General features: G+C 41.2%; 1 long non-coding RNA gene across 1 annotated transcript; it reads right to left on the bottom strand.

Moving 5' to 3' along the window:
* Positions 1–9,515: 9,515 nt before the first annotated feature.
* On the bottom strand, positions 9,516–18,815 carry LOC138066090 (uncharacterized). Its single transcript, XR_011139326.1, has 3 exons — positions 18,669–18,815; positions 13,784–13,969; positions 9,516–12,867 (listed from the first exon to the last, which is right to left on the bottom strand). It is a non-coding gene; the product is annotated as an uncharacterized lncRNA (long non-coding RNA).
* Between the last annotated feature and the right edge of the window lie 2,846 nt (positions 18,816–21,661).

Consider the following 21,661-nt stretch of genomic DNA (forward strand, 5'->3'; position numbering starts at 1 on the left):
GGATCAAGTTCCTAGATAGCTGCACAAATATTTACCAGGCTAGGAGGAGCCTGGTAACACCCTCCAAAATAAAGATTGCAATATAGCCTTCATTTATAACTTCCTGTTCTCACATGTTAATAACTTCCTCATGCATTAGCCTTTCTGGCAATTCTCCATGCTTGGTTTCTGCCTGGAGGTGATGTCTGTGTTTGGAACAAACTCATACCACACTTCTGACTAGGCAAGGAGCCAAAATGGCTGAGATTTGTAACTTGGTCTAGAGGTAACTGTCCTTGAGGACTAGCACCTTCTCCTGCATAGGGAAAAAAATAAAATCTCCAAAGCTATTAAGTGATTCCAAGATCACCTTTAAGCCACTGCTGAACCTTTTTTAAAGTGGCTTAATGATGTTACGTTACATTATATTTGCTCTTTTTTTGTCGGAAGGAAATAGTCCATTTACAGTATCAGTTAAGTATTCTTAGGGGTCAAGAAGTGAGCAGTCACTCATTCTCAGTTTCTTCATTCTTTCACTTACTTGAGGGAAAGAGAGATGAAGAAGGCAAGGACGGTTCCTAGAATACCTTCCTTCCTTCTTCACTCACACAAAATAATGTATATTTTCCTTCTGCCTTTTGGGGAGTTAGCTAAAGAAAAGCTATTTCTTCAAGTATTGAACAGTGTATTTAAAACAATACAAATCAACCAATTAAAATCTGTTCAGCTGTTGAGGTCAAAGGCGCTTGTTTCTCTTTTATTCATTGCGGACACTAATCTGAAAGCGGTGAGTACATAACTTTAAAGATGTAGTTGGACTATATTAATTCTCCTTCCTCTATTTCTTTTTTCCCAGAACAGGATTCCCAACTCCAAAAAAATTCCTGCCTTTTTTTTTTTTCCATTTCAGAAGCATACTATCACATGTCTATGTGATAACAGTTCTAAACTGGAATGCATGGTATTTCCTTGCTCCTGTACTGGAATCGAGACAGGATATTGAATCAGACATTCTGAATCTGCAAAGCTCTCTTTCTTCCCTTACTCGTATGATCTGATGTCTGCTATATGTGCAGTGCTCTGAATACTGCTGAACACCGAGAATGTGGTAAGAAAGGAAGAACATTTTTTTGTCGTTGTTGATTGATTGGTTGTGTCTTTTCAATTTTCAAACCATCAAGTAAAGAAAAGTGACAAATGGCACAGGAAAAAGATTCTTCAGGAAAACTATATTTGCAGTTTGTAGCTATGGCAGAAACCTCTGAACGAAAGGAGAAGGTTTCATTAGAGGGGAGTTGCCCAGGTGTATCTGCATAGTACGCTAAGGACAGAGATGAGATCTTTCCAAAACGGCAGAATATCAATGAGTTTTGATCCAAAAGCTGTGCGATCTTGCTATCTGAATGCTTTTTCAGAGCAGATACAGCCTTCCATTCAGCAGGACTTATTAACTTGGAATTATTACTGTGCCACCAGAGGTGTGCAACTTCTGGTTATTTCAGAGTGCAAGCAGGTGTCAGACCACAGTATACCATGCTGGCATATCTTGAATGAGCCCAGTGAGGCAATTACAGAATTTATTTGTCTTGTTTCATTGCTAACAAGGATTCCAATCTGGCACTTACAGCCTCCATCACAAGGTTACATCTAGCAGAAATGTTCTGGTGGAGTCTAGATGGGGTTGGGTGGTAGAGGGTCTGCTACACTGTTAACTCAGTCTCTGTTCAAGAGGAGCTAGAGCTGGATCTTCAGTGTAAAGTAGGTGATTCTAGACAGTCACCCAGCTAGTGTATTTGAATTTCTCTGGACTTTGCATGACCAGATGTTATAAGAAGTGCAAGAAAACATAAACTTGTGCTTGAAGACCTGCTCAGATGCCTGCCTAAGAGGAGATTATGGCCCTGCTGCCTTGGGAAGATTCTTCAGCACCAGTTGCTTTAGGAGCTGAATGATTGAACCTTCTGAACCGAGCATTTCAGATATGTGCTGTTTCCCTGAGGAGTATTAGAGAAAGTAGTGAATAGAGAAGCTACTGTGCTAGACTTGATATCAGCCAGTCTGACTTCCAGCCCTAATTCTGACATTGCCTTGCTGAACACTGTTGTGCAGGCAGCGTACAAACACAGGTTTTGTTAAAAATCAAAATCTGTTTCCTACTTCACAGGTTTTAAGTATAGTGTATGAAGATGAAATGTAGAGACATAGGAGAGTACCAGAAAGTGAAATGAAGCAATATTGGTTGGCGTGATAGACAGCAACTGACTGAATACGCATGAAGAAGACAAAACAAGGAAACTGTGGGCCCTTTGCAGAATGGTATGGGTGATTTAATAACAGCAGACACAGATAAGGGTGAGGTACTCAGTGTCGTCTTTTGCTCTGTCTTCACCAGCAAGATTTCCCAGGCATCTATGCTTAGTAAAAGGGTTCAAGGAGGAGAACTATCAGCAGTGAATGAGAGCTGGGTCAAAACTTGACCTCTAAAAGCCCATGGAACCAAATGGCCACATCCCAAGTGATAAAAGGACTGGCTCAGGCCTTTCAAGGCCTCTCTTTATCATCTTTGAAAGGTCATGGTGCCCAGGAGAGATCCCTGACAAAAGGATCCTGGAAAAAGGCAAATGTTGTACCCATCACAAAAAAAAGGCCAAAAGGTCAACCTGGGAGACAACAGGTAAGTCTCACTTCAGTCCTTGGAAAAATAATGGAGCAAATCCTCTTGAAACACATTTCTGTGCACATGAAAGTGATTGGTAACAGTCAGCCTGAATTTACCAGTCACACTTGACCAACCTGATTGCCTTCCATGATAAAGTGACTGGATGTGTGGATAACGGGAGACTAGTGAATGTCATTGACTTCCTAGCAAGGCTCTCACAATATTCTTCTATTCAGCTGAGGATGTTAACAGTCTGGTCTGGATGGGTAGACAAGCAAATGTGTAAAAAATGTGTTGGATGATTGGGCTCAGAGGGCAGCAGCCAATGGGTCCTGCTCTACGTAGAGGACAGTAACAAGTGTAATACTGCAGGAACCTGTCCTTTTTAACAGCTTTATCAATGAGCTGAAGGAGATAACAAGTGCATGCTTATCAAGTTTGTAGATGACAACGAATTGGGGGGAACAATAGATATGCTAGAGGCCTGTGTTGCCATCCGTAAAGACCTCAACAGACTAGAGAAATGGGCAGACAGGAATCTTATAAAAGTCAACAAAGACAACTGCAAAGTCCTGACCCTAGAAAAGAAGACCCTCTTGCAACAATACAGGCTGGGATTGACTGGCTGGGGAGCAGCTCTGTGGAAAAGGTGGACAGTAAGCTGGATATGAGCTCACAGAGTGTTTTGGAAGCAGAGAAGACCAACAGCATCCTGGGCTGTAAGAACAGGAGCAGATCTGATAGTTCAAAGGAAGTGATTATCTCCCTCTGCTCAGCATTTGTTAGACCACCCCTAGATTCTGCATCTAGTTTTGGGCCCCCCCAATACAATAAATAGATCAGTAAACTGGAGCGAGCTCAGTAGGGACCATCAAGACAGTTGGGGACCACTTGCCTGGTGAGGACAGGCTGAGGGAACTAGGCCTATTCAGCCAGGAGAAGAAGTATCTGTAGGGGGAGACCTGACAGCATCCTACCAGTATATGTAAGGATATTATCAAAAGACATAATCAGGCTCTTCACAGAGCTGTATGGTGGGGGGATGAGAAACAAGGGGTAAGTTGAAACAAGACACATTCAGACTGGATATAAGGCACAATTTTTTCACTGTGAGGAACAGTCAAGTAATGGAGCAGGTTGCCCAGGGAGATTGTATACTCTCCATCCTGGAAGATTTTCAACCCAAAACTGAATAAAACCATGAACATTCTGGCCTGACCTCATAGCTAGCCCTGCCTTGAACAGGACCTTGGGCTAGAGATCTCCTGAGGTCCTTTCCAATGTGAATTATCTTATATTTATGTCTTCTCCCATTATTTGTCTTGTTTTGACTATTCATAGCTAAATAAATAAATATATATATATATGTATATACACCTATACATACATACATATGTGTTGTGTGTGTGTGTGTAAGATGGAGCAGAAAGTGCTTCTCAGCATTTGTTTGCACAGTCCTGGGAAGGCTGGCTCCAGTTCTCAGCTGGGGCCACCACGGTTTGTCACAAAAACTCTTATGAAATGATTTTCTCCAGTTCATACATTGAACCATGCAACTATCCTGTCAGGACTATACTACTAAATGGGAGATGGACTGTGCAGTTGAACTGGCCACACTGGAAAAGGTTAAGAAAAAGGTTCAAAGGTTAAGAACTGCTGTATCTAACTTTTCCCTGCACTTAAACTTCCTCAAAGGATTCCAGAAGGTCTCCATAGGGTTTCAGTATTCCAGCCTTATAACAGATGAAGAAAATCTTGTAATGGTGTAGCTAGCTAAATGATCTCTATAATACATGCTACACGCTCCCCTGAACTAATTCTCGTCTAGGTTACAGTATACTGTCTCTGTAACGCTACAAGCAGAATTGAAACTTGCTTCTTCCATCTGTACTTAAGCACACTAAACCTGTCTTCACTCCACGTGGCTTACTACTGTTGAGGACACCCATTCACACAGCTGAAATCTAATTTTGGCTTCTCCTTAAAAATGTTTATTTCTTCTAGGTATAGAAAGCCGGACAGTGTGATCAGGTTAGATGTCTCCAGCGTAGATATCTGCTTTGGTGAAGTTTAGCCTTTAGTCAAATTAAGGCACTTAAGGCGGGGGGGTGGGGGGGTGGGAGAATGCAGAAACAGATATGCCATGCCAACAGAGGCAGTAAAGTATGTTATAGGGCAAAAAATCTAAGGTTGTTTCATAATTTACCTGTTCAGGGAACCGTTCATAATACTCAGCATTTTTAGAATGATTTTTTGGCCTAGTTATTCAGCCATCAGATCTTGTTAGGTCTTTTTTGCTGGACAAAAGAGGCAATTGCTGAAGTTTTATTTCCCAAATAGGTACTAACAGGCTGTAATCAAGTCATCGCTCAATATTTCCTTTGATTAAACTAAACAAAATGAGTTCCTGAGTCTCTCTACAAAGTATATTTTTAATCCTTTAATCATTTCAGTGGCTCTTCTCTGAACCGTCTCCAGTTTAGCAACCTGGAGCCAGAACACTATGTATGATCTTTTTTTTTTCATTTTCTTTTTCTCTTTTGCTTCACAAAACTCACTGACATCCAGCTCTTGGATCTGTTCCCACCAAATGCTGCTATCTGCGTGTTTGCAGTGTGCTCTTCTTACGCCCTGGTGGAAGAGTGTTAACATGAGCTCAGTGCTTGGCTGCCTGCCTGAGCTGACATGAACTTTCCCCTGCAATCACCACATCAGGATTTCCACTTGCAATGTCAGGGTCGAATGCAGCCATATTCTGAATGGAGGAAGATGAAGAGGAGGTCACTTCAGTCATGTATCTGTAACACCACATCCTCTTAAATGAGTGTGTATATCGCACCAGTAAAACGGAGGGGAAGGCTGGTGAGGAAGCTATCCGTAGTTCTCCTCCTGGAAAGAGAAACCTGCATAATGCAGTGCTTCATTAATGCTGTAAAATAAGACATTTATGTCAACTGAGGTTGGAAAAGATTATTAGACCACCCAGACTGCCCTCCTTGCTGTCACAGGCTGTTATTTTTCATGCATTTACTCTTGTAATTATCCCAGTTATTCATAAGTGGCAAAACACATCTAGGAAAGGACCCGGGTCCAGATTTAACTGGCAGCTAAGTTAGGAGCACTGTCACTGTGCTTTTCCTCTGTAATCAGTGAAAAGACTGAACTTACTCTGAAGGGTGATTTGGTGCCCCTAAGATCTGAATCACTCTCAAGAGAGACCAAGCTCCCAGTGTGGCAATATCAGATAAATCCCTACAGCAAGGCAAAGTCAGTCTGGATCCTCATCTTTGTTTGGAGACATCACGGGTTCTTCCCTTGGGATCCTCACCCAATGGCTATTCATCCTGTCATTTTGTTTCCTTTTTAAATTAGTCTGTCTTTGGCTTTCAGATAAGGGATCCTGTTACAACTTTCTCTACTAGATCAAAGACTCCTTTATATCCAGAATTTTATTCCTGAAAAAGGAATAGGTTTATCAGAGGCTGGTAAGGAGCAGATTTAAGGAGGCTGCAGCCTTCTTTTAATAAAAGCTGGGCTGCTGCATACATTCTCATCAAGATGATGGGGAGCCCTTTGCAGTCTCTGCCCCTTACTATCCCGAACTCATCAAGCACTATAATAGTGTACCATTGCCATTCACCAAACACTTCTCAGCATTACTTGGGGAGGTTGGGAGCATCCAGCCTGTGACCAGTGTCTCTGTTGAAAGTAAGAGTATGTCATCAAGACTATCTGTCCTTCTCTTCCTGCAATTATGAGGACTTTACTTTCACGCTACACGTCTAAGTGCTCAAATCCAACATATTGTTCTCCCTCACTTTGTATCATATTGCCCCTACCTGAAGATAGTCCTGGGGAAGATCTGATGAATTCCTGAAATTTTTATTTCTGTTGAGAAACGAGAATTCCCATAACAAGGTAACTTGTAGTGCACAGCACGGTCATTGTAGAGGCAGGCAGAGCCAAGCTGAGTAAGGGTGTCTCTGAGATCAGCCCTGACCGTCACTTTAATTCAACTCTAGAAGGTTTGCCCAGACGCTCACAGAAAATATGACGGAACAAGGAATCAAACCACTACTTCCTGAATTCCACAGTAGTTCCTTAGCTTTAGGTCCATCCTGACTCAGTGTGGCATTAACCAGGTGCTGAAGTTACAGCTATCACTAACTGAACTTTGCCTGATTCTTGAGTACCATCCCACGACGTTTGAAACACCTGATGCTCTATCTATAGGCCCCCCACAAACAGTGTAAATCCACAGTGGTGTCACAAGCTCTGGCCTTCAGCAGCCTAGGCAACCGTGCACTAGAGAAGTCTGAGCAGCCATTTTGTGCATCTTCCGAACAAGCTGCTGCCTGAGCGCACGGTCATTGACATCAGTCTGCCACTTGCCAGCTGCTGCTTGGAACAGCCCCTGAATGAAAGGATCATCTGCACACGATCAAGTCAGCTGAGTCAGTGATCCTTAATCTACCCTCCCATAGAAATGCATCTCCAATGCACATCCTCTGACTGAGAGGAGAGCCCACCCTGGACAGGTGCTTGGCGGCTCAGCCAGATAAACTCCGGCTGGAATGAGCACAGAGATGTGCTTGTGAATCCAGATGTTTGCAACGAATCAGAATAAACAGGAGTTTTCATAGGATTGGGGGGTGTGCGCGTGTAGGTAACATATGTCAGTACTCTATAGACTAGAAATAGTCCAACGCAATTAGAAAGGACAACGGAAAACTAACTTTTCAAAGGATGTCCCAGGTGGCTGAGTTCTGGTCTGTTCAGCCACCGCCAGTCTTGGCATCCCACCCTCTCCAGCGCAACAAGAGCTAAAAGCTCAAAGTCGCAACGGAAGAACCGAGCGTGCTAATAATGCCCTAACACATTGGCAGTTTTTTACTCCAATGCCTGCTCTGTGCCTGCAAGAGCTTTTGTAATGTGTATCTCTGTAGCAGAGAAAGTGGGCTGGCCCCACTTTCTGTGTCTAGGGGTATTGTTTATATTACAAGATATATATAGATATCTCTGCCTATTATATGAATGTATATTAGAATGCACAATCTATATCACTGCTAGTAGGATATTTTTTCCAGCATTGTCTGGAGCTATTAAAAATAACTTCTTTTTAGAGAGTAACGATACAGCCAAGCTTCTGATCTGTCTGCCACTTTCTGATCAGCTGCAAGCAGCTATTGTCTTAGTAGAATACCGTAACTTTCTAAAACTCAGTAGAGGTAAACTTGTAAAGATATGCTTTTAAAGTGCAGCTCCAAAACGGTAATAGCCCTTCACTGAACATGAGAGGCCTGAGAGGTGTTCCTGGGAAGTACCCCTTTAGTTGCAAATGCTTTAGGTAGAAAGGAATGATCACTGGAGGATTCTGTGGAGAACTTGTACATAAATTAAGCGGTAGCTACCAAGACATTGATAAATTCAGAAGAAGAGCAATTTTTATTCAGGTTGGTTAACTTTGCAGTTTTTTTAGTGACTATTCGACTGTTAGCACCTATTACATAGCTAGAAAGAAAAGCCTCTCTAAAATTCAATGTTCGTGTTCTCTATAGGCAGAAATCTCCCCGTTCGTAAGTCCAATTCTTTCAACTAAAAACTCTAATAAGTCCAAAGAATAGGTTTTGCCATTCCTTCTGCTCCTCAAGTAACAAACAAGAAAAAGGATTTTCATTTTTACAGTCATTTTTCAGCCTTCCCACCACAGAGGAATACAGAATCTCGTAGGCCCAGCAGGGACTTTTATCCTACAAGTCTTTTTAAGATACAAGGACTATTTAAGCAGCATTAGGTGTATGGATTCTGACAACAGTCCCATGAGAAATGTTTAGATTAGGAATTCAAAGCATGATGCATGCGTGGCTTATGCTCTGCTGAATAAATACGACACCGTACCTCCCCATAACTTCTACTATGACTCTACTATGACTCTACTATGATCATTTTCTCACTCAAGTTTTCCCCTTCTTTTGTTTCTTCCCTACTTCTTTGGACAACTGGGAAGCGCCTGCACCTGACTTAAGGCAACCTGTTTTATTTAGGGCTTAAATGGAGGAGGAGTGTGCATACCATCACTGTCTGCATTTTTCTCTGGGAGTGAGACCCTTCAGTGGAGGGTTGGAGATGAACAGCAACAGGCAGTGATTTCTGTGGAAGAATGGCTGCCTGTTCCTTAAAAGTCAGGCAGATGCACATTGACTCCTGAGGACACTATCTGAATTTTTCTTCCGGGGATTTTCAGCTAGGATGTTTATTAAAAAGAAAGTCATAAATAACCAAAGAGGCAACGGTTCTCATTGGTGAATACGACCAGAACTCAGCCTACTACCACAGGTGTGAGACATTTCAAGTTGCCCAGGGAGCAACTGAGCAGAGGTTTTATGCTATGCAGTGAAGAAGAGAAGAGATGCCCTGGTGGCTTTAGGCCATTCTTGTGCTCCTTATTCCTGGGCCCTCCTTGGGTAGTTACAATTGTGCTAGCCTTTCTGCAAACGGTCCGGTCAAATACCACTGCAGTACAGCACCGAAAAGCACCTATCCTGCCCCCATCCTGCCCCTTACTGAGATTTTCAGACATGTCCTAATGAAGGCAGTCTCATATTTATTTTTTGTAACATATATACTAAAGAAAACCTTCCCTCAAGCAGTTAGGGATATTCGGAATTGCCTTATGCCACTTTCCGATAACATAAGAAGGAACAGGATGGAACAAGAAGCAAGAGGCCTTTTTGCCCTTCACTATTCAAGACCTGATTTTCTGGCCTCTCTGTATGATATACCTCACCAGGAATATGCATCCAGGCTGAGTGCCAGTTCAAAGCAAGATTTAAAAAATGCAGTAGGTACAAAATTTAGTTTGATATGTGCTCTGGAGATGAGTCAGTCTTATGCATGGTAATCTGGGAAGGGAGTAAAAACATAGGCTTCTCAGAAAAAAAGAAGGAGATGGAGAGGGAGGAACAGAAAATTTTGAAAAGGAGGTGGAAAGCTGAAGGAGACAGGCAAGAAAAAAAGGCTGGTGTGAGGAGAAAGTGGTATGGAGCTGAAAGGGAAAAATGGAAGGAGGAAAAGTGACTGAGGGGTGGTGATAGAGGGAGAAGATTTAAAGTACAGCGCTCTGACTCTTGTCCAGTTTCTTATGTCATCTTTGGGGAGGCACAATCAGGGCTCCTGTGCCTAGCAAATTTGCTTTCCTTTCTGCCCTCAGCTTTCCACCCCTGTACACTCCTCGAAGGCTATCAGTATTTACTACAGTGATGTGCCATAATAGCAACGTGTATGGTAGGAAGTGTTTGCAAGACCGGGCCTCTGTAATAGCACGATCTTCAGAGCATGGACTAGTTTCTCAGCTGGAATGAACTGAGAGTGCCCCATGGAACCCCCATGTTCTTTAATCTTGAATTAAGTACTAAGTATGCTAGTGACTGAGTGAATAATGACAGGAGAATCTCTTTTTTAACTCCTAGAGGCCCATCCTGGGTCCTTGAGACCAAACGTTTTGTCTCTTTAGAAATTTAAACCGTGCTTGTTCCATTCTTGCATCCACTGGAATTTGCAACATATCTGCTTTGTAGTCCAGACAAAGCCTGAAGATTTCCCCAACCACAGTGTGAATCAAACCACACAGGAATGTTTGTAAAGAACATCTTGGACCCTTTGAAAACATATTCAATTCTCAGAAGCGCTAATGCATTCCACATTTGGTCATTAAACACTAATTGGTAACATGCTGTGGATGGGTTCACTCTCTGACCAGTCAGTATTTCCTAGGTCACAGCGCTGCAAGACCTCAGTGGCCTCACACAACCTGCCCTTTTGAACTTTTAATCCTTCAGCTCATCAGAAAGCATTAGTAGCTCAGGAGACTTTGGAAATCACAGGCATATTTTTCCCTGGCTCTTTCAAAGTTTGCTTGGTTTATCCTCTATCTCCCACTCCCGCCCCCCTCCTTGCTGATGATGCAGGATGTTTTTGGGGGCCTAATTGAAGGCCTCAGAGTGACTGGTAGTTTATTATGAAACTATTGTCCTTGGAAAATGTCACAGAACTCGTGTTTTATTATATTTATAACCTTTTTTCCATTAGTCTGCCATTTCCCTGAGAAATTATGGCCTTGGCTCTATCAGTTAAACCAAGCTGGCTTTATATATAGCAAATGTGTGCGTGTGCAAAAAAGGAGGGAAGAGGGGGAAGGCACCGAATAGCTTTCTGTTAGAACAGTACTTGTTCTGGCCCCTCCTAGAGTCCGATAAGCAATTTAACGGCTGCGATAAGAGAAGGAATCGGGAAATAAATTATGCCAAACATTAAAGTCCCAGGTGGTGTCTCTGACTTCAGTGGACGTAAAGCAATAAATTCTGATTGCTATTATGTCTATTATTTAAAATAAATTTATTCTGATGTTTTTTTAGTCCCCTCGGTTTAGGATTTTCCCCTCTTCTTGTCTGCTTCCTAATCCTCCACTTTTTTTGAGATTTCTCACCATCAGTTCGGAACTAATTTCTGCCACTTTGCTTAGCTATATAAAATGTCTCATCCATAAGTCTTAAGATAAACTATATCTCACCCTTTACAGCAACTCGGAGGATAACATCAGTTGGATCTTTGGAGGAGTAAAGGAGAGAAATAACCTGGGCACACTAATTGCAGGGCATCAGGCTAGGATAGGTCACACTGCTTCTCAGACAGCCATCCCTGGATCATTTCTAAGGGGTTCCCAGAAATAACTAAAAAATATCAAGCCTTTTATCAGCACAGATATATTTGAAATACGGAGGTCTACACCTCACCTGGAAAATGTGGGGGTTTGTAAGCTGCGCTGTGACCAGTGCTTTCATTCAAGAAGCCCTTGTTTCTACTAGTAAGTGAACCAGTGCCAAGAAATGTTCCCAGGCACAGCAACGTGACTGTCCATACACTTATATTGTTAAACCAGCACTGAGCACATTCAATTTAACAGTATAGACTTAGTTAGAATAGGTGAACTCTGTATATATGGTTTTAAGGAGTATTTTAGTCTCTCATTTAAGGAAAAAACATATTTAACTGACACTGGTCCTTGCCTTCCTCTGGGAGTAGATGAGGTCAAATTCATTAAAGTCTGTCTTTGAGAAGGAAAATACTACAAAATTTATTTATTTATTTATTTTCCTGAGGAGCATTCTTTAAAAAAGAAGTTTGGAGCTGTTTCCATGCTTCAGGATTTGAAATGGATCCATTTTTTTCCTTTCCCCAACCTCTTAAACAAATAAAGTCGTTCTCACTGTGAATATTGAAAGAGTTCTCCAGCTGCCTGGCTTCCTGGCTCAGGCTTATGAGGCCAGAAAGACAAAGAAACAAACAAACAAAAAAGCAGCAAAATTTGAGGCTAGGGAACTGTTTCAGAATATAACAAATTTCATTTTTGAAAGAAAAAAGGATAATTTTGAAAGACAACGCTCTCCTTAGTTTTTAATTACAATCTGGCCAGCAACGTTTATTAACTGAGATGACTAAAACTGATCCTATTGCTTTTGCCAGTTACTATCCCTCCTGCACTAGCAGGAGGTGTATATCATATGTATTCAGTATTTTTTCCTCCAGACCAGCAAAGGCAGGATCTATCTCGTCCTTCAAGGATTTATCCTCTTGCCTTTGACACTCCTACATGTCACTGGCAGCATGTTAAGCTATTAGAGTCATGTTCTTGGCAACATCCCCACTTTTCAGTGCTTCATTCCCGATTCCCACGTAAGGGCTGACAGACTTTGATGACCTTTTACATCAACACTTGTTTACTAAAATTAGATTTTTGCTTCCTGGCGTATAACCAGACAGATTATACTCCTTAACCTGTCATCCATGTAGGGCAGGCAGCCCCAGAAGTTGATGATGCAGAGGAAGAAACTTGTCCATGAACAGTAAAAGGAGCTCAAGGGGAAAAAAAGTGAAAGTAAATGATGTTGTAGCAGTCTGTGTGCATCTGTCCGTAGTGTCTGTACACTTGCACATACGATATTAAGTGATGATGTCAGCCACAAAAGGTTGGGAGGTTAGGTGCAGGTCAGGTAAGCATCTAGCTATTCAGATGTGTCTTGAAAGCTCATCTGAATTTAGGATTTGTGGAAGTCATTGGTAAAACTCCCATAGAAGTGAACATTATAGGACTACTGCACATATTTAGTTGGCTGGAGAAGATGTTCAGAATATCGGAATTTCCTCGTGATATTTCTAGGACTTCTTGTTGGCTGAAAGTAAAACAAACAAAGTCGACAAGGAAAGGAAAGGAAAACATTCAGTGTGATATTCTAAGGAAAGAAAAGCTTCTGAGTATTTGACCTTTAATAGTTTTGGACAAATAGACTGGAAAGGGTATATTCATACTAAACTGAGCATGATATTACTCCTGAACTTACCTTATCATGAGAATTATGGTACTATGGTGTTTCCCAGTGCATTTGCACATGGGAGACAATCACTGTCCTAGAAACATGACAGTTCGGATTATTGTGAGATCTAATAAGATGAAATGTTACAAACTAGCAGAAGACAGTGAAAAGATTAACAAGAAGTGTTGATAATTTGGGAGTAGCTATACACATAGCCTTTTTTTTTCCATTAAGAAGTCATTCTGCTTCCATGGCAATTCATAGTCTATATAAATTGGTGTGTCTCTAGTATTTCTCTCTTCTCAATGCATGTGTCTGACATGAAATTTAATGTTGTACATTGCTGCATTTAATAAGTGACTGGTGTGTCAGCGCCTCAGCATCCCTACTGCTGCCAGCTGTGGAAGATCCAGTCCCTGGTCTGCTGGCTGTTTTACTTCGCTCTTCCTTTAGGACGCTAATTCTGAGAGCTAACTGAAAGGGTGTGTTAACTAAATCCCCCCAGTGCTTAACTATACAGAGTGTCTGAACTGTGACATAAAATGATCTTTAAGGCAGCCCCGGATATCCTAAAGGAGGCATCTACGCTATATTTTCACTGGCTATCGATCAGTAGAGAACGGGGTACTAACGCCAGCACTTTGACAATCTGGGTCGTGCGTGCCTAGAAAAGCAGCGTTTGGAGACACGTTCAGGGAGGTGAGCAGACGAAGGGGCAGCAGGGACTGTGCAGCCTTCCCAGCAGGGCAGTGGGTTTGTTTCTGCCATGACGTACCAGCACTGCAATCCTGCTTTCTTCTTCCATAGCTGTCCATCAGGGCAGATCATTGCTCATGTGATTGTTTTCTCTCGGTCGAGCGGCCTACATACTTTCCTATGTGATGCTGGGGAAAGCGGAGTGAAGACCATCAAAGGCTGAAGTTTTCGCTCCTTTCATGTGGTTATGCTCACAGTTGTGACACTGCAAGTGACGCAAAGGGAGAGAAAAGGGCTGCTTTTTTTGTAAGATGCAAACACAGAGACATTATCTGTCCACTGATTTTAATCTCCCTTCTCAGATAGTTATGTACAACAAGAACCAAGCCACTGATGTCATCTCCCTTTTTTTTACCCCTGCTGTCGGATTTCTTAACCCTTCTCAGCAGCGGAGTAAACATATCACTGCTTCAGATTTGAATGGGACAAGGATCCTTTCATGTTCCTTAAGCTGCACTTGCTGCAGCAGGCTAACAGTCACCGTTACAGAGCCTCAAAATCCAGCAGACAGCTTGCACCACCTCAAAAGGTAGAAATAAAAAGAGCAACCTCTAGCTCGGGAAGAAGGAAGAATACTGATCTTATTCTGCCAAATTAAACAGATAAGTAATAATGTCAACAGTAGGTTTACTTGACATCCTCACACTAGTATAACCACTGAAATAGTTTTTAAAGGAAGAATATTGGGGGAGAAAAATATTTTTTCCCTCTTGAACTATCTTTTTGTTGGAAATACTGGGCTTTCTTAATTATAAAAATGAAAATCAAAGACCAATGTCACCAAAATACTTCAGTCAGACAAAAATGAAACACTTATTTTTGGTATAGTTGCTAACAAACTTCAAATCTGTTCACCTCCCTAATTTTTAATGCTCTTCAAGCATTTTATGTGTCCCAAGGTGGACGTTCTTGCATATTGAGTCACAAAGATCTCCTTTGGATCCTTTCCAGTCTTTAGCAAGAAGACTTGCTAAAACAGCCTCCAGAAGAAGCCGTTGGCCAGTAGGGCTCACTGATTAAAAGAAGCATTCCTTCTCCTGCAAATAACAATAACACTCTTAGTAAGAAAATTTCAGTTTTTACTTCTTTGCTTAAAATTTAAAATCTCATGAGAAAAGCTAGCATGCTTTATTTTCTTAGAAACTGCTTTGTATAATCCTTCCCCTATCTCCTACCTTTCTACAGGTGGGAGCCTGGCTGTTCTCTGGATTTCTCGATGCTGTCATTGTTTTATTTGTTTCATTTTCACTGAAATTTTCCACAGTAATGACAGAAGGGTAACAGCGATGATTCATTTTCTGATCATCTCTGTTCAACAGTGTTGTGTCCATGACTGGTGTTTTCCCTTTTGTTCTTCTGTGGGTGTCTCTCACTTGTCCCACTGGGACACACTCTAGCTGACCCTCTTTGATCAGAGGCTTGGACAGACGACCTGCAGTGGTGCTTTGCAACCCCAACTATTCTGTGATTCTGTGGGAAGGGCGAGTTTTATGCAAATTCAGTTTTATGGCTGTTGCCTAATCCATGATCCAATAGGCTTTTGTGCCCCTTTTTACACCCCCATAACTCTAGTCTTTATAATGAGCAGAATAAGCCATGAACCACAGTCCTTTCTCTTTCTGCTAAATCAGCAACTCATACACTCATTTGGGTCTTCCCCCTTTATTACATCAAAATGTAAAGGAAAACAGCTCATAACTTGCCATCTCTGCCCATGTCGTCTTCCTCTCCTCACCTAGAGGTTCTGCTGTTCTCGGGTTCTGCTTTGGGAGCCCCAACTCCTGTCATGGGCTATTCTCAGTCCTAACACTAGGGTCGTTCAGGCGTAGAAGTATGCACAGATCTAAGAGTTACTTTTGGAAAGCAAATATTCTGTTTCATCTTATTTTTGGGAAAAAAAAATGTAAAGAATATTGATTGCCCTTTAGTAACATGCTTCACACAGATTCCTGCATGTTTTCCACTTAAAATATTATTCATCAAGTCAGTAAGACAATTTTAAAAAGCTTTAGTATGTCACGTGTGTTCTTATTATTTCTAATTTAATTCTAGTATTGCTCTCACTTCTTTCTTGTTCTTTTGTGAAGGGCAGATTTACCACATATGACACCTATGGTACATCTAAGCTGAAGGAATGTGGGAACAATAACTGATCTTGAACCAATAAAGAGAGGTCATAATTTTGTCATTTAGCTTCCTTGACTGGGCTGGATCTATATAGTCTTCAAATAATGAAATAGAAGTTACAATAAAGGTCAGAAGTTCTGAATTTCCTGGGACTGGTTTAGATCAAACTTTTTCTTCTGTGTGAACGCGTACAGTGAGGAAGACAGCGGCTGCTCCGGTTGCGACTCAGTCTAGTCAGTGGTTGAGAAGGAAAGAAACCCTCAGAAACGTAACCAGAAGAGTAGCAGTTCTCAGTGCTTGAAGTGTTTTGCAAGTGTTTCATTTAATTTTTTTTTTCATGCTTCCGATATCTATACAAGCCTGGACACAGTTTGCATTCACGTTTTCAGGTGGGATAGCCGCCAGATTAGGGACTTGCAAGACCTGAGTTCAGTGGGTTGTTTCACCACAAGTTTCCTGTGAGACTCTGCACAACATGCGTAGGCACAATCCTCTGTGATATTAAGCCTCTGTCTTCTGTGAGGTAAGTGGGAACTGAGCACTAACTACCTTTGCCTTGGTTTTCCAACACAGAAAATGGACGTAATTCTTCGTCACCTGCTCTACTTCCTATAAAAATAAAAATATTAAAGATCAGCTTTTAAACTGGCAGTACAATTCCATTATGTGACCCATTAACGATAGAAGTAATGTCCATCTTCACTGCACATTCCCAGGATAATCAGACCTCCAGCTTATGGGGAAGTGTTTTTCAGTGTTCGAAGGCAGGTAAGTGATGGGTCTGGCAGAGCAGAGGAAACTCATTCTGCAGGGCAAAGTAGGAAATGTGAGTGTCCTGTAGGGAAACTGAGGCATTGAAAACTTATGGACTGAGATGAAGTGAAAGTACCATAAAGATACCTTTCCACTGACTTATTTCTTTGATGCATTTTAATTACAAAATTGCTTGTAAACTTCTGAAGTGTTCAGAAATATGGGCTTATTCTTTTCTCCAAGTCTTGTATCTTCAATGTTAAGTGGAAGCATTACTTCAAGTAGCAGTTATTTTCTTTTTACTGAGTTTTGCGTGATTTTGAGAAAGACATGAAAAATCTGATGTAGATCATTTTCTCTTCATATACGTATTTCTCTTCCATTTGATTCATAAAACGTAAAAACAAATGGTCCTGCATTTTTAAGTCATGTCTACGCTAACTGCTCTGCAAGCAGATGTGCATCTGCAGCCCCACTGCAAGATACATTTGGGCAAACCAGCTCCGATCTGAAAGCAGTGTAGTCCCATTTATGCACTGCTTTTGGGAATCACAGAATCACAGAATCGTTTAGGTTGGAAGGCACCTCTGGAGATCATCTAGTCCAACCTCCCTGTTCAAGCAGGGTCACCTAGAACATATTGCCCAGGATCACATCCAGGATCACATCCAGGAACCAGGTATATTAGCTTGGTCATCATATTGCAATACGCAGTTCCTCAACCCAAGTTGTTTGCTATCTAGGAAATGTAGAATCAAAGCAGAGAAGCTCATGTAAACATGCAAGTAAGCTGATCTGTAGCCTGAACCCCAGTATATCCAGGTATGACATTTCAGCTGAGTACCTGTGTGATAGCCAGTACCAAATACAAAGGAAGATATGTTCTCCCTCCTAAATAGCTGGTTGTCTTAAAATGCAAAACCATACAGATCTGGAGATGTGAAAAAAGGATCACAAAACAAGAATGAAGTGAAGTCTACGTGGAGAATCTGTCCTAAGTAGTATTTGAGCATATCATTTGAGGACAAGGAAGCACAAAGTTTTGTTCAGATTAAAGGCAGCTATGTCACCTTAGAATAAGAAAACAGGGTTACAACAGGAGATCTGTCACTGGCCTTTTATGTAATGCCAATAAAGGAACATAACTTCCCATGCTTCAGTGTCCCCGACTGCAGGTGGGAAATGATCTATTTCCTTTCCCTTATTGAAGCATTTTGAGATGGATGTAGAGCAGGCCCTAAGAGCCTCATATTGTCTGGAAAAAGAGACAAGAATCTCTGCCTGAACTCCCACCCATGGTCATCAGCGGACAAAGATGCCCTCCTAGGCAAATGATCTGGCTGAGAAATGCACACCCTCTCAGTTTTCTCCGTGTGCAGTAGAATATGAGTAATGCGTGGGGAGCTACTGTGATTACAAAACACTTTCCCTGAATATATCTTTGATCTCTGGCCTCCAAATTGCAACAACCTTCTTCCCTTCCACGAAGAAGTTACTCGTTTCTTAGAAACAACTAGCACTTAGTCGGCTGCCTATGAACTTGTGCTCTGATGGAGGCATAAACAGGAGGATTTAGAAATTCTCTAGCTAAAGGTCAGAAGTTTTCTGGGTTTTTTGTTTTACATGTGGGAGATTTGTATTGTTGATTTTTATTTCCTTTGCTATGCCCCATTTTTGACTAGTCAGCATGTGGAACACATGTGGGCTTTCATCCAACCGTGTGTAATATGATAAATACGCTTTCTGTTTTTTAATGCCTGGCGTTGTGTCCTCTGGAAATAGACTCGAACAATGACAACTATACTTGGCATTTGGTAGAATCAGCTGGACTATCTAGGGATCACGAGGTCCGAATAGGAGAGCTGCAAGCCCAAGAAAGCTTTTTACAGGCCAGAGCTGACTTGTTACAGCTTTAGTTTTGCTGACATGTCTGAAATCCTTTGTCAGGAATCCCACCTTTTCCCCACAGTTAGATAAAAATAGGCAACAGCATGGAGAAGAGCTGACAGATAAAGAGTACTTACCCAGCTTTCTTGGAAGCAGGATATTCCTGGGTGCCAAATGCAAATTTGTATCTTGGAGCCCTGCAGAACAATAAGAAAGAGAGCATTTCTTTTAGCTGCATTTGCAACGAGTTACACATTTGGTGTTCAGATCACCGGGAAATGTGTTTGGCAGACCCTGGCTGTGACGATGATGCTGAACTAGGGGAAGTGATCTGGCTGCACACTTAAGAGGTGAATCATGTTGCATCATAGGCTTATTTTTAATATAAAGAAGTAGTATATCTCAAGCTTTTGTATCTCCCTCCAACCTCTCACATGGAGTTTTTTGGATTCCCTTCCCCCACCCACAAGCTGCTGGCTGTGGACTTGGCTGACATGACATAGGATGTAGCACCTGGCTATGCTATTATTTGTTGGATGCATGTCATGCTTATCTGGAAAATATACCAGAAATGACTCACTCTTGCTATTTTTCCTTTCAGAAATTAGACATAATAAAAGTTCTCAGGAAGGAATCTTTATAGTATCCTTATCCTGTGTTGACATCCAGACTCCCTTGTGCTTTGTATGTAATTTCAGTGACTAGTAACTTAGAAAATTTGGCACTTTCATCTCCAACTCATTGCTTCCTAAGCCACACGAATTTGCACTTCAGCAGCGTATGTACAAAAGGAGACCAGGTACCTATCTCTTACTTAAACACTGTTGAAATCAAAAGGAAATGGCATAGCACCAAGACATCTGAGAGGCCGTGATGCAGTTGGCCAAAACCCATATTTGGCTACAGCAACGTCCTGCTGGATATATGCAGCAGCAGGACTTCATCCATCTGTGGAAACATATAGCTAAAATCTGAGGCATCCTCAAAGACTAGAGGCATTATCTGAGCACAGCTTTTCAGGTTCTCCATTTTAAACCTAGACTTACTTAAGTTCCATTGATGTCCAACCCACAGCATGCAGAACTTCCATTTAGTTTAAATCCTTAGATATAGGATTCTAAGCATCCTTCAATATATATGTAATTTTATGTGCTGTAAATGTGGGCCATCTTTAACAGAAAAAGCTGGCCTCATTTCCAAAGGTGCTGATCAGCACATATGAGAACTCATCACTCCTTAATTGGTGACATGTGTATTGGGGAGGATTTTCAGAGGTTCAAGATGATTCACTCAAAGGCAACAAATTGTCATTAGTGCTTCTAGAATTCCCCTTACTCTCCCTTCTACACAAATGCTTATACTAATCATTAATCCCTACAATTCTGTCTAGGGAGTTTGTTTCAGACCTGATACGCTTCCTGGAAGCAACGTGCAAGTTCAAACAGTCAACTGTTAGAGAACAACTGCTGATGAATCACTATGTGGTTGCTGTCTTTTCCTTTAGAAATTTACTTTCATACTACTTCCACTTATATGTTAGTGGTTACTACTAGAGGCAGGATAGGAAGAATTTTGGCACGACCCAGTCTGGCTGTTCATACATTCTTATTCTTATCATGATACACCAGTGCTGCCTCTGGATTATATAGTTAATTATATCAGTTACGGAGGATATGAAACTCTAATTACACTAAAAAGGGGTAAATGATGTCATTGATTATTTTAAGATGGAAATATCTGAAAAAAAGCATAAATAGTGACAACTTCTTCTCCATAAGCAACACGCTTAGCACTTCAAGAGCTAGATTGCTAGTAACTATTGAGTTAGAGTGAATTCATTTTCCATTTGTTACCTCAGCATTGCAACCAAAGAACGTCCTCTCGGCTGGAGGAGTACGGTATTTTAGTTACTGAAAAAAGCTTATGAATATTGTAGTGTGCTTATAAAGAGAAGAAAAGCAATTAGTTACCTGGGCAATGCACTTTTAAACTAGGAAAAAAAAAACAACTAGTTTTACTATCACTAGAAAATTAGTATTTTAGATAGGGGTAAATGACTGATGGGTACATGTGAATTTAAAAAATACATATGAAAATGGCAGAACTTATACAGCTTTATATGCTATATTTACATATCTATGCAACTGAAAGGAAGTGTTTTTAGACTGAAGAAACCATCTAATCATGTGTGCTTTTGACCTCAATGACACGAACCATTTAAGCTTTTTACAAATACATAGCAGAGACTATCCTTCCCCCAAATAATCTGATTTACTTTTCCCTGACCCAAAGTTCCTGACAGCTGAAATCTGGGAGATTTTCATCTTACAAGTTAAGATGAATTTTCCCTGGAAACAACTGATCTAAGTAAATTTACTTCAATACGCTTGGACAGAATGCACTTTTAACAAATTTCCTGACAGCACTCAGCTTCCTAATGTGTTACTGCATGTCAGGAAAGCTTTCAGGCCACAGTTCTGCACTGCGGGGACATCTCTCCCGATCTCGTCATAACACCTCTCTTGCCTTCTTCAGGCACTCTTCTTTGAGCGCTCTTGCCTTCTTCTCTGTTACGCCTTGGACATGGTGAAAAAGTGCTGGGAAAGTAAAAAACTCACTAACGTGTCCCATTGCTCCAGTTAATACATTCACCTCTGTGCTATATATTTTGGTAGATATTAAATCAATGTTATAATGTCCCTGTCAGTTGTCTACTGTCTATTTTATAGACTAGAGCAGAGAAAGCTGACGTGAACTGGTCTGGGATATGCAGCACTACAAGAAGAGAGAGCAACATGGCCCTGCGACAGAAATTCCTGTCTATTTCTTACATCAACCACAAGAGGACAAAAAGGATATTTTGTTTCATTTGCTTGAATAGGGAATTCTTTAGAGTTTATCAGGGCACTTTTCTGGAAAGTTCTAGTTTGACTTATAGGTGGTTTGAGTTTCTGGTACTGATGTAATGCCCGTCAGTAATATCTAAACATCTTAGTAGGTTTCCCTTATTCAGCTGGCTTTCATCGCTGCTAATTTCATTTAGAATGGCCATCATTTAATGAGGGTCCGCCTTTAGTCAAATGCAATTACAACCATAGCTATGGAAAGAATAATTCTTTACTTGGAGCCA

Source organism: Struthio camelus, chromosome 2 (assembly GCF_040807025.1).
Source record: "Struthio camelus isolate bStrCam1 chromosome 2, bStrCam1.hap1, whole genome shotgun sequence".
Taxonomy (NCBI): Eukaryota; Metazoa; Chordata; class Aves; order Struthioniformes; family Struthionidae; genus Struthio; species Struthio camelus.